Source organism: Panthera pardus, unplaced genomic scaffold (genome assembly GCF_024362965.1).
Source record: "Panthera pardus isolate Hobbes unplaced genomic scaffold, ASM2436296v1 HiC_scaffold_24, whole genome shotgun sequence".
Taxonomy (NCBI): domain Eukaryota; kingdom Metazoa; phylum Chordata; class Mammalia; order Carnivora; family Felidae; genus Panthera; species Panthera pardus.
In genome coordinates, this window is record NW_026526810.1 from 9,135,603 (window position 1) to 9,149,641 (window position 14,039).

The 14,039-nt window shown below is 45.6% G+C and overlaps 1 long non-coding RNA gene across 2 annotated transcripts in view; it reads right to left on the reverse strand.

Moving 5' to 3' along the window:
• LOC109273365 (uncharacterized) overlaps positions 1 to 14,039 on the reverse strand; it is an 84,001-nt gene that overhangs the window by 20,079 nt on the left and 49,883 nt on the right. For both annotated transcript variants that reach the window (XR_008416989.1, XR_002082989.2), the window contains exon 3: positions 11,082 to 11,137. This is a non-coding gene — a long non-coding RNA (uncharacterized LOC109273365). The remainder of the gene's footprint in view (positions 1 to 11,081; positions 11,138 to 14,039) is intronic.

The window sequence follows — 14,039 nt, forward strand, 5'->3', positions numbered from 1 at the left end:
ACAGATGTTAGCCAAATAAGCCCAATCTGAGGCTTTAATGAACAAAACCAGACACATTTACTATACCCAAGAGAAGCAAAAATAAATATAATGTATACAGTGGGCCACTTGGGTTAACTTGCAGTGACTGGGGCTTTGACCCTCTGCTGTGATTAGTTTCAACTTTCCTGAGTACTTGTAATTAGCATACAGAAGGCCGAGATAGCTTTTAACACAATCCCAACCTTGGATTCCATCCACTCCCTTTCTCTTCCCTTAATATTGTTTGAAGAGGCAATTTCCACCTCTAAAATACTTTTCATTGCTTTTATTGAAATGGGAAGCATGGCTTTTTAAGATTCTAAATCAATAATGATTAGCAACTAAGAACACAGCTTGTTCCGTGTGGAGAAAATACGGCATTTTCCAGTTCTCTCGGCTAGCTCTGGATGATCCAAGTTTACATCACCTCCCTAACCTGTGCCTCAAAGGGTCCCAGCAAGGATGACCATGCAGGACAGAGACGCACCTCAGGAGTTCAAACGGGCTCCCGGGACCCCCACGGAGCTCTGATATTCTCCTGAACAACAGGTGGCAGTAGAGAGGCACTTCTGCAGGAACTAATTAAAGAGGTTTCTGTTTCAGGAGGGGGTGTAAAATGCTGCTTAAAAGCAAGGATTGGATAGTAAAAAACACAACCTGATTCAAATTTCTGTGCACACGCTGCTGTTCTGTTTCTACATATGTCGCACCTAGCCGAGATATTCTCTCCCCACCACCTCCTTTTCTTAAAGAACTCACCTTGTGATATAAATAGTTTCCTTGCAGGGGAGATCTCCCTTTTTTTTTTTTTTTTGCAATTAACAGATCTCCCACCACCGACTCCGCCCTCCCCCCCCCCCCAACCACACATCTAAGAGAGCTTGAGCTTGTCAAAAGCACAGATTCCAAAGCAGCAAAGCCAAGGGAGAAAACTGCCATATTATGGGAACATTTGGTTTCTGAACTGCCTTAAAATGGTGACCTTTTTTCTATTGCCAAATAAACATTCTGCAAGCTGCACTGGTGTAGAACAAAAGTATCATCTGATAGTTGATCAAAGAGTTGTCTTTTAGATCCTGTCGTCATTTTGACCAGAAAAGGCATTTGTTTGAATTCTGAGCAGAAACCCGTCCGCGTTGCTTTGAATGCACATCTCACTTTTAAAAAATCTTTTAGGCGTGTACAGAACAGAGCTTTCCTCTGAAAAAGGACGGAGAGAGAGAGAGAAAGAGAGACTTAATAAAACACCAAGTCCCAGGGAATCCACATGACTAATTTTGTATTAAAAAAAATACTGAAGACGTCTGTTCCAGTGGGAACTGTCCCCAGCTATTAGTAATTGCAAACATTAGTCATGAAGACATGGAAAATACAATCTGTAAGCTCATCCAGGACATTCTGCCCAAAAATACAATCTATGGAACTCAGTACCACCCATTTTGTTGCAATGTGCCTCCCGGTGACGCAGTCCAATTTTCAAAGCCAATCTGCCAAATTTCACTGACGCATCAAGTTCTCTGGGCAGCTCTCTGGAAGCAGCAGCCCCCCTACACCCAGTAGGAACACATAGCCAACTTCCTTTTCCCTACGCCCATTCTGTTTCACCTGCGATCTCATAGATATGCTCTACTTCTGACACTATGGATTTAAAAGTAGCAGGCAAAAAAAAAAAAAAAAGAAAGAAAGAAAGAAACCTTTGAAATGTAGGGTGATGTCAGACACGTGGGTATTTAATAACTCAGTCTGAATTCCTGGGTCTTGGATGCCAGGAAGTAGAGGTGACTCTTTGTCATTGGTTAATATGGGATCTACCAAGCTCTCGGACAATGAACATTTTGAAGGTTTCCCAACATTCATTGTGGTCCAGTGACTCACTTCTAGAAGTGACTACTTTGAAGGTCTAAACCTAAGGAGGCAGGTGCCAAGCCAGAAATCTAGGACTCACTTTTGATTCCTCCCTCTGCCTTCTTCCCACATGCCCGCACCCCATACTTTCTACCCAAATAATGACCAATGATTCTTGCCTTGACCTTCTAATACATCACCTAGCTACGTAACTCTTACTGTATGTACTTCCAGACTTACTAAGGCATCATTTCCTCCTGAAAGTGGTTCTTCTTTCCTTTCCTGCACTTAAATTAAATCCTGCACCTGAATATCTCCACAATCCACTGTGCCTGCCTCTATCAGAACAAAGTCACAATGTATTATAATTGCCTACTTATGTGCTTGTCTTCCCTAAAAGACTGTCAGCTCCTTGAAGAATACAACTGTAGCATTTTTCTGTCTCTTCTCAATCTGTGTCTAACCCAGGTGTTTGGCAGATGGATGGAAGGATGGATGTGTGGGTGGAAGGATAGGAGCACTCCCAGCAAGAGGACCCTGGCTTCCCCTTGTCCTGTAGAGTTGCCAAGGACACCAGTCCAAATCACATCTGTCATGAGGATGCTCTTCTCAGCCAGAATTGCTTGGGCAATTCTTAAGAACAAATTATTTTTAAAGAAAATTTAATTTGCATTCAAAGCAGTCCCTGAACACCAGCCCTTGAAGAAAGCCTCAAGGAACCAGCTCTAAGTCACGAAAGACTTGCCTTCGAGGCTGGACCACATTTAAATTCCCTAACAAATAGGCGGCTATATTATCCCCATTTCTTTAAGCAGCCAACAAATGGGGCCCTGCTCTGGTCTAAATAGCCTGGCTGGAATTCTTCGAGGTGAAACATTCCTGCCTAAACAATTAGAGGCACTTGATCTACTGAGATTAATGGCCTTTTTTTGGACCTGGAATATAAACCCCTAGAGAACGGGGCCAAAACTTTCACCAGCCACACCATACCTTATCATACTATTGTGTGCACTTAAAAATATCAGCAGTCCAAATGACATATCGGATAAAGGGTTAGTATCCAAAATCTATAAAGAACTTACCCAACTCAACACCTGAAAAAACAAATAATCCAGTGAAGAAATGGGCAGAAGACATGAATTGACACTTTTCCAAAGAAGACATCCAGATGGCCAACAGGCACATGAAAAGATGCTCAATGTCCCTCATTATCAGGGAAACACAAATCAAAGCCACATTGAGATGCCACCTCCCACCTGTCAGTGGCTAAAATCAACAACTCAGGAAATAACAGATGCTGGCGAGGGTGTAGAGAAATGGGAACCCTCTTGCACTGTTGGTGGGAATGCAAACTGGTGCAGTTGCTCTGGAGAACAACGTGGAGGTTCTTCAAAACATTAGAAATAGAACTACCCTATGACCCAGCAATAGCGCTACTAGGTATTTATCCAAAGGATACAGGAGTGCTGATACATAGGGGCACTTGTACCCCAATGTTTACAGTGGCACTTTTAACAATAGCCAAATTATGGAAAGAGCCTAAATGTCTATCAACTGATGAATGGATAAAGAAGATGTGGTTTATATATACAATGGAATACTATTCAGCAATGAGAAAGAATGAAATCGGGCCATTTGCAACGACACGGATGGAAATGGTGGGTATTACGCTAAGTGAAATAAGCCAGTCAGAGAAAGACAGATAACCTATGTTTTCACCCATATGTGGAACTTGAGAAACTTAACAGAAGACCATGGGGGAGGGGAAGGGGAAAAATAGTTTCAAACACAGAAGGAGGCAAACCCATAAGAGACTCTTAAATACAGAGAGCAAACTGAGAGTTGATGGAGGGGGAGGGGGAGAGGGGAAGATGGGTGGTGGGCATCGAGGAAGGCACTTGTTGGGATGAGCACTGAGTGTTGTATGTAAGCGATGAATCATGGGAATCTATCCCCAAAACCAAGAGCACACCGTATACGCTGTATGTTAGCTAACTTGATAATGCATTATATTAAAAAATAAATTAATTAGAAAACAATAAGAATAAAAATTAAATAAAACACCTGAACCAGAAAAAATATATATATCAGCAATCTTTCTGGGGAATTGCCTGGATCCAAGTAAAGTTGCCAGATAAAATACAGGACACCCAGTTAAACTTGTTTCAGATAAAGAATAATAATTTTATGTAATTGTCCAGAAGAAACTTTTCTTTTCTTTTAAGTTTATTTATTTTGAGGGAGAGAGAGAGAAAGCAGGGGAGGGGCAGAGAGAGAGGGAGACAGAGAGAATCCCAAGCAGGCTCTGCACTGATAGCCCCATGTAGGGCTCAAACTCACAAACTGCAAGATCATGACCTGAACCAAAATCATGAGTCAGATGCTTACACGACTGAGCCACCCAGGCGCCCCAGAAGAAGCTTTTCTATAATCATCTCAGGTTTTGTGACAGAGGTTCCTGCAGTCATATATCGGTTTCTAGATATCTACAGGTTTATTTCCTTCTCTGTGGCTCCAGGTACAAATGTACAGGGTCTAGACCAGGATAAGACAAAAGAGGTATGTAGGGTGCAGAGTTTAAGGGGGTGTGGAATCTCCGAGCAGTGTCAGTGGGCAACCAGCACCTGAGAGTGGGAGCCTCCTTAAATTTGTCCAGGTGACAAATGGCCCTTCAATTGTAGGTTATTTTCCCCTCCAGCTGAAATGATTTGGGAGACAAGAATTTAACATTTCCAATGGTCATTTAGTAGTCATTTCTAGGTGGGAAGAACGCAGATTTTTGGGGACAGAGATTGCAATCTTTAGCAAATGCAGAACACAGTCCCTCGCCTACAGAGAAGTATGTAACAACAGGACAATATTCTTCATATATAAGCTTGTCCCCACCTTCATTAACTCGGGGAGCACCCTACAGCGCGTGTTCACTTCCCAGGACTGCTGTACCAAGTACCACAGGCTAGGGAAGGGGGCTTAAGACAACAGAAATTTAGTGTCTCGGGGTGCCTGGGTGGCTCAGTCAGTTGAGTGTCTGACTTCAGCTCAGGTCATGATCTCGTGGTTCACGAGTTTGAGCCCCGTGTTTGGGTTCTGTGCTGACAGCTCAGAGCCTGGAGCCTGCTTCAGATTCTGTGTCTCCCTCTCTCTCTACCCCTCCCCCCTCTCTCAAAAACAAACACACTTAAAAAATTTTTTTAAATGCAGTGTCTCACGGGGCACCTGGGTGGCTCAGCTGGGTAAGCATCCAAGTCTTGGTTTCAGCTCAGATCATGATCTCACAGTTTGTGGGTTCAAGCCCTGTGTCGGGCTCTGCAAGGCTCTGCAGAGCCTGCTTGGGATTCTCTCTCTCACTTTCTCTCTGACTCACTCTCTCTCAAAATAAATAAATAAACTTAAAAAAAAAAAAAAGAAATTCAGTGTCTCCTGATTCTGGAGGCTGAAAGTCTGCGATCAAGATATGGTGATCTCAAGATATCATCAGGGCTGGTTCTTTCCAGGGTCTGTGAGGGAAGGATCTGCCCCAGACCTCTCTCCTATCTTCTGGTGGTTTCCTGGCAATCTTCAGTGCCCCTGGCTTGCTGAAGCCTCGCCCTGACCTCTGCCTTCATCCCCACATGGTGTTCTCCCTGTGGGCCTGTCTCCAACTTTCCTCTTTTTATAATGCCGGTCATATTGGATTAGGGCCACCCCAGCGAGCTCATCTTAACCTGACCACTTCTATAAAACTCTGTTTCCAAATAGGTCACGTCCTAAGGTGCTGGGAGTTAGGACTTCACCATATGAATTGGGGGTGGGGGGCTCACAATTCAATCTGCAATAGAGCGCCTCTACCCTGATGGTCAAGGGCCCACCTGTGGACCCACAAGGCCCTTCGGACAGGTAACTGTTCCCCTCACGTTTCATTGTGCCTATCTTCCTACCCACTCCCCGTGGGTAGGCATGTTTCACTGTGCCTATCTTCCTACCCACTCCCTGTGGACACCCCGTATGTCTCTCTCCACACAGGGACAGCTCTTGTACACCGGATAACACGGTAACCCACCTGGCTCTGCTCTCCACACCACCGAATCATGCTGGATCCGTCTCTAGGACACTCTCCTCCTCCCTCAGTATGCAGCAGCACCAGAACTAAATGAACTTCGAGCACCCTTCCTCCTCTCGATTTTTACTTTTCTATTTGCCTCACTATAAGCATCACTTCCTGGGAAGGGGGAGGTCAAGCACCACACGTCTCGAATCACAGAGGGATTCTTTTTCTGTACAAGCAAAGAGTCGCAGGTTGCAAGGGAGGGTTGTGGCGATCTGGGCACGTCCATAACTAGACCGTGCCTCTCAAGGAGACTTGGGACAGCTGGCCAGGAACCAGGCAGGGGTCTGTAAGGGCCAACTGGAGTTCCTTCCAAACATGTGACATGTGGCTTCTAAAGCAGGCGGAGCTAGAGGCACCTGGGTGGCTCGGCCAGTTAAGCGTCTGACTTCAGCTCAAGTCATGATCTCACCGTTCGTGGGTTTGAGCCCCAAGTCGGGCTCTGTGCTGACAGCTCAGAGCCTGGAGCCTGCTTTGGATTCTGTGTCTCTTTCCCTCTCTGCCTCTCCCCCATTCTCTCTCCCTCCGAAAAATAAATAAACATTAAAACAAATTTAAAACAGGAAGAGCAACATTTTATGAGCATCCAGGAGAGAAGGACAAGATGTGAATGGTGAAGGAAGTAAAACGGGGTGGGGGCAGGGGGGAGGCACAGAATCAGAAAAAGTGCCCTTGTCCTGGAAGGAAACAGCCAGTGGTGAGTTGGAGATCTGGTTCTTTCTGGAATGGCTGTGTGACCTTGGAAAAAAATACTTAACCTTTCTGAATCTCCCTTTCCCCCATTTATAAAATGTGTTAATGATAGCTGCCTCAGAGGCTTGTTGGGACATCAAATATAAAATACCCCACATACACTCAGTTTCTCTTCAGATCTTATAAACCTTTCTTTCACCTTTTAAATAAATATCCCACAACCTGGCCCACCCAGCCCAAGAGAAGTAAGTTCTCGGGGTCAGTTGCCCTTTCTGGCTTCCCCAAAGGCTTTTTAAAACCAGTCTCCAACCTACCAGAGAGGTCCAGGAGGGCCAGAGGGGTGCGCAGTGGGAAGGATCGAGGGGAGGAGGGAACGCGCCTGCAGTTTAGCTCAGCCCTGGCTGCTGTCCATGGTCGCGATGCTCTTGGAGACGCAGGGTACAGCCAGGACTGGGGCCCGAGATGCGAGACGCCCTCAGGGGCCCTTACGACAAGGGTTGGGGACCGTGCAAGGTGAAAGCCGAGGATGCTGAGAAGAGTTCTCCGGCTTTTGGCAAAAGGTGTCACCAGGATGCTGGGTGATTTCCTACACCCTGAGGAAACGAGGCGCTGAGCAAGCCCGGCACCGAGCGCGGCCGACGCTAGGTGGCGCTGCGCGGCCAGGCAGCCCGAGGCGGCGGGCAGTGTGGTTCCCGCAGGATCGCTCCTGGGAGCCAACAGGTTCTGCTCAGTCCAAGGGCTGTTTGTGTTTGCTGAGTAAAGCACCTTATTGACTGATTGATTGATTGATTGACTGATTCATCCATCCATTCATTCATTCATTCATTCATTCATGAGTTTGTTCATTTATCTATCTATCTATCTATCTATCTATTTATGTATTTATTTTGTAACACTCACCTCCTAACAGACACGTACAGGCAAAACTTGATAAACACGGGACTCTGATGCCCTTAACTAGTTTTTCTTTAGTTAAAATGCGATTCGAACAACTGGTCACCAGGGAACCAAAAGATATGAAATTGCTCTAAATTTTGTGACTCTTGCCTGTGGGTAAAGTCTAAGTTGGACAATTAACATTTATAAAGTGCTAATGTTTAAAAAAAAAAAAAGTAACTAGGGGCGCCTGGGTGGCTCAGTCGGTTGAGCCTCCTGCTTCCGGCTCAGGTCATGATCTCACGGTTCGTGGGCTCCAGCCCCACGTCAGGCTCTGTGTTCAGAGCCTGGAGACTGCTTCCCATTCTGTGTCTCCCTTTCTCTCTGCCCCTCCTCCGCTCCTTCTCTATCTCTGTCTCAAAAGTAAATAAACGTTAAAAAAAAATTTTTTTTAAAGGAACTAGCTAAAAAGTCATATGGCACTCTCTAATGAATTTCAACATAGGCTACCCTGTGACCCAGGAATTTCCCTCGTAGGGAGGAGTGTGGATGTCCACAAAACGTGGGTGCAATGAAAATACTCAGAGCAGCTTCATTCATAATAGCCCAGAGCTGGAAACAATCCAAATGCCTATCATGAGCAGAATGGAAGAACCAACTGTGGTATATTCATACCCCGGAATCGCTCACAGCAATAAAAAGGGACGATCTGCTGATCCGTGCAACAGCATGGCTTTATGTGGAGTGAAGACAGCCAGATACCAAACACTAAATACTCTATGATTCCATTTATATGAAGAACAGGCCGGCTTTCCTATGGTGATAGAAAGAGGGTCAACAATTGCCTTTGCGATGTGATTACTTGGAAAGGGCGCAGTGGAAGTTTCTGGGATAATGGACATGTTCTAGCTCTTGATTTGAGCAGTGGTTACACAGGTGTGCACGTATGTGATACTCACGAAGTGTATACTTGGATGAAATTTGTGCATTTTTCTATAGAAAATTATACTTAAAAGAGAGGAAGGAAGAAAGGAGACAGATTACCTCCACTCTTGCATTTCCTGTGTTGATTTCTGTTATTTCTCTTTTTTTTTAAGTTTATTTTACTTATTTTGAGGGGGGGGGCAGGCAAGAGGCCGAGAGAGGGGGAGAGAGAGAATCCTAAGCAGGCTCTGTGCTGTCAGTGCAGAGCCCAACACAGGGTTCAAATTCACAAACTGTGAGATCATGACCTGAGCTGAAATCAAAAGTCAGATGCTCAACCGACTGAGCCACCCAGGTGCCCCGATTTCTACTATTTCTAAAATGTCCCCTCAGGAGAAATTTACCTTGGCCTTTGGAAATGGCAGGGTGTGGGGCATGTGGGTGGCTCAGTAGGTTAAGCGTCTGACTCTTGGTTTTGGCTCAGGTCATGATCTCGCGGTTCATGAGTTCAAGCCCACGTCACATCGGGCTCCGTGCTGACAAGGCAGAGCCTGCTTGGGATCTCTCTCTCCCTCTCTCTCTGCCCCTACCCCCACTCATTCTCTCTGTCTGTCTCAAAATAAGTAAATAAACTTTAAAAAAGGGGGGGCAGGGGGCACAGGTCGAAAGATAGGCATTTCGGTCAGTTGGTTGGGTAGCTCCGGGTAAGTGGTCCAACCTCACTGATCTTTCTCAGCTGAGAAATACCCACTTAACCATCAGGGACATAGGCAAAGTGCCAAAGCTGTTCAGCACAGTGAAAAAAGTGCACCTCCTTACACAGATACGTGGTGACGCTTGTACCTTTCAGTGATAGTAAGATTTCACACCATTCTGACTCTCGATTCTTAGATCCTTTTTAGGATTTGTCTCGTTTTTCCCTCTAATGTGAAGAATATGGCCTATTTCTGGCATCTGTCCCTCCCGTCCAGTTTTTCGCTGTGTTTTGAATAATTTAGCTCAAGACATCATTCGTTTTTAAAAGCGCTTATGCTTCCAACTAATGAATTGTCCAAATCTGCATCACACGACTTCCATTTCACTCATTAGAATCCTAATTGTCGAGCAGCTGAAATGGTTCTTATTGTTTATTCTAATTGCTATTAGGAAGAAGTGCCAGAATTATATGTGATTTATTAGTCACATAAAAATAATGAGGGACAAATAAAATTATTTTCCCTGAAGTTATTCTCAAGGTGCAAGAAGGGGCATGTTTAAGCAAGGCCACTGTGGGAAATCTCTGGGAAGGAGAGAAGCCTGTCTGTGGGTATTTCAACTTGCCAGTTTTATCCACTGAGTTGCTTTTCTTCCACTCCCTTCAGGCACTTGGGGCCTTCAGAGATTGATTCCTGTTGCCCCCACCAAAACCCACTCTTTTTGTTGTTGTTGTTTATTTATTTTTGCAAGAGAGTGAGATAAAGCATGAGCAGGGGAGGGCAGAGAGAGAGAGGCAGACACAGAATCCAGGTTCTGTGTTCTGATTCCAGGCTCTGAGCTGTCAGCACAGAGCTTGACGCGGGACTCGAACTCACGGACCATGAGATCATGACCTGAATCAAAGTCAGATGCCAGATGACTGAGCCACTCAGGTGTCCCAAAACCCACTTTTGAAAATATCCAGTGTTGGTCATTATGCCTTCATGCCAGTGGGACCCACACTTGCTACTCACCCCAGTGTCTGCGATGGGGGAGATGGGGTCATTGTATTCAAGGCCCAAGCCCCAGTAGCCTGGAGCTCATGACCAGGGACTTCTGATGGGTAGTGGTGAGCAGTGGGTGCACGGAACACGATACCCAACAAGAGGCAAGTGGGGGCCAAGCCCAAAGGCACAGGCTTTAGAGCAGGGTCTAGGGAGGATGCCTTTCCGTTGTGCCTGACGTCTACACCCAGAGGGATCATCCATTTGTAATCTGCACAAGTAACTGTTGGGGTTAACAATGGCTCTAGATTTGGCTTCTGGAAGATTGTATTGCTATTACGGTCAACACACCTATTTTGCGTGCCTACTGCAAAGAATGCAAAGAGCCTGTGGATGTCCCTAGAGTCTCCCAAAAAGAATTTACATTCTAACCAACGAGTGCACCATAATGCCTGAAGCTGATCCCTTCCCACCCCCACTCTCTTCATATAGCCCATTCCTGAGAGGCCATATTTGATTTTCCTACTTTGAGTTGGGAGTCCCTCCAAACCACCCCAGAACTCTAGTGCTTAGACCAAGTCTCACCACAATGATAACAAATGGTGCCAGAATTTACATATGCTTATACATATATTGCATGTTAAAAAAAAAAAAAATCATCACCATAACCCAGTAAGGTCGTGGCCTCAGTTTCCTCATCTATAAAATGGGAATAAATGGGTCCCTGCCTTCAAAGGTTGCTATAAAGATTAAACAGAAAACACATTCATTTGTTTAAGGCCTCTGTGGTATTCTATTTTGCTAAGAAGTCGAGGTCATTACTTCCATTTACACATTAGTAACAGAGGGAAAGATACAGAAAAGTACTGCAGTACCCAGCTATCGGGCTGGTTACCAGCTCCCTGGCAAACTGGCCTCGGCTCCCACCAGGGAATGTCTACACAGGCCTGAATTCTTACCTGCCTTTCTCCTGGCCCATCTTCCAGTCAACTGCCTCTCACAGGAGTTCACAGTTCTGTAAAAAGAGAAAGTCTAAATGTACAGAATTTGAAATACAAAAATGAATTTTCAAGACATCAACATGTTTGAAACGATTGCCTTTGAAAAACAAAATCGTAGAGATTTCCTTCCTTTGACTTTTTCTAGCGCCCCCCCCCCTCATTTTCAAATAAGTACCTACTGTTTTCATAATCAGAAAAATGTAACGTAATGTTGAAAAACAAACCCAACAAAAATCCCTGCTTCTGCCCTTCCTGCCTTGGCCTAGAAAAGGTCTCAGAGCATGGGGTACAAGGTGAAGGCTGGGGGTCTATTGCATGTAAGCTCCTTGCAAAGATGAACGGGCAGTGAGAGAAAGCTGAGCTATCCACGCCAAGTCCTGCAAGGTTTTTATTGGTTATTAGCGATTCCAATTTTATGTACTTTATTTTTCCATGAGTGTTTGTTTTTTGTTTTTGGGGTTTTTTTTTTAAGGTTTCCATGTATTTGAAGTGGAGATTCTCGCCATACAAGGGTTAAAAAACGATCCGGCCATCAGTGATGGTCCTGATGCCACTTGACCCAGCAAAGCAAAGGCACGAAGAAGGTCAAAGCCACACTCCCAAAGCATGAGAGAGAGCTTCCCCAGAGGGATGTGGGCAGTTGCACTGGGGAGCACATGCTCCACTGGGGTAGGGAATGTGCTTCCCCTGGCTCACCGCACAGCTGCCCCCCCCCACCCCCCGCTTCCGCAGAGTTCGGTCAGACGGAGCTGGTCCTGGAGTTCCAAAGAGCAGAGCACCCAACTCAGGCCTCACGTCGACTGAGTCAGACGTGCATTTCACAAGGGCTCCAGGTGAGGCATAGGCACGTAGCTGCTTGAATGGCACCGCCGTAGGCAGCTGGCCCCAGGTGGGTGCCGAGCTACTGACGATCAGACCTGCGGGTCCACATATGTGTCACATAGGACATTATCTTATTACCTTGTTAGGCTCCCCCGGCCCCCGCCACTCTGCGGCAAGTGAGTAGGAGAGAAGGCACAGGCCCTAACAAACAATTGAAGAAAATGATTTCGGGGGCAAGTGAGGAGAACGAAGCCCGCTAGCTTCTTAATTACGGGGCAAAGCCTAGAACCCCGCTTCCATGTGCTGGACCCGGAGCAAACAGCAGCTCAGAGAAACAGGGGTCACCATGTCACTTGCTGATGGGCCACGCTCATCGTCGCAAGGGAGACGGTTTCTGTCGAGCGCAGTATAACATTTCCTATCCTAACCTTTTGGTTTCCTTTACCCTCTGGGTCCCAGGGCTGTCTGCTCCCTTGGTTGGAGTGACACACATTCATGGTCTCATGACGTCTACTGGGAACCCAAGTAGGTAGACCTTGAGATACTACACTGACAAGAGCAGAAGTTGCTGGTTGTTTCAAAATACTCATTCCCATCTTCTTTCCCAGTGATAGACTCCAGCTTCGATTGGGGTGGCATTATACCTAGGTGAAGGCTATTTCCCAACCAACCTTATAGTTAGGTATCACCAGGTAACCAAGTTCTGACGAACAAGATAGAAGCAGATATTCTCAGGAAGGATTGTGGGAAAGCTCTTTAAAGGGGAGACAAATGGCCATGCAGGCTTTCTCTGTCCTTCTCTCCTTCTTCTTTTTTCCTTCCTGGATCATGGCTGTAATAGCTAGAGCTCCAGCAGCCACACTGGACCATGAGGCGCCCTTAAGGATGAAAGCCAATGCCTAAGGATGCAGAGTGGCAATAGAAGGAGTTTGGTTCTCCAGGGGGAATGTGGAACCCCCACACCAGCTCTGAGGTGCTTTTCTTCTCAGGACTGTGGTATGTGAGAAAAACATCCTTTTATCTTATTCTGTTCAGTCTCAGGGACTAACAGTCAAGTAAAATTTCTAGTGGATACAGTACACAAGACCAAGATACCCGACTTTACAGAACTTAGGGACTCATCAGCTGGAACTAATACAACATGACAATGTGGGCCAGGGAACCATAGGAGCTACAAATCCAGGGAACCTGGAAGATGCAGGAAGATTTCTCTGGAGAAGTAACATCTAAGGTTAGGACTAAGAATGGGTTGGAGAAGGGAGAGAAGAATGTTCCAGAAGAGGAAAGAGTATGCACAAAAACCCACGGGCAGGACAGAGAGCATAACCTGTTCTTTCAATAAGTTTGAACTTAACCACAAGAGCTGTGATGACTGCTGAAGGCTTTTAAGTAAATATTTTCTTGCTAGAAAAATCCCCCCGACTGCTTTACCAAGCAAGGGTCTCAAAGGGCATGTTTGAAAGGAAGAGATAGGTGGGAGGCCAGTGCCGGAGTCCCGGGTGAGATCCTGAGGCAGCCTGGACCCGGCAGGACACTAGCAGTGGGAGGGAGAGAAAGGATGGATTTTGAGTGATATTTCGCAGAAAGAGCTGGCAGGGTGTAGAAGGTAAGGTGGTAGGAAGAGCCAAGACTGGGGCTCCATGTACTGGCTTGAACTGATTTGGGGACCACAGAGTCAGCTCCGTTCGGGTCACCTTGCGTCCAGCACCATTGTAGGAAAAAGTTATTTCATAGCGACAGATTGTTCTCTAACCTCACTTGTGGGCATGTCAATGAGTCAACCCCAGCCCAACAGCCCATTACTACTGAAAATAGCTAAGAGAGTCTTTTGTGTGTTTGTTTGTCTGCTTTTGGTAAGAAAGCCTTTTTTTTTTTTTTTTTTTTTTTTTTTTTTTTAGCACAAAGGTAACATGTTCTATATGAGTTTAACACCTGCTGGGTAATAACTTAATGAAAATATTTTCAGGGTTTTGTGTGAAAGTAAACCATCATAGGCAGATTTTTATACATGAAAGTACATGAAAACTATCTTCTGGAAAAATGATTCCAAAACGGATTCTTAAAGTCCAAACTCTACGGTTCTCTTAAAGCAAC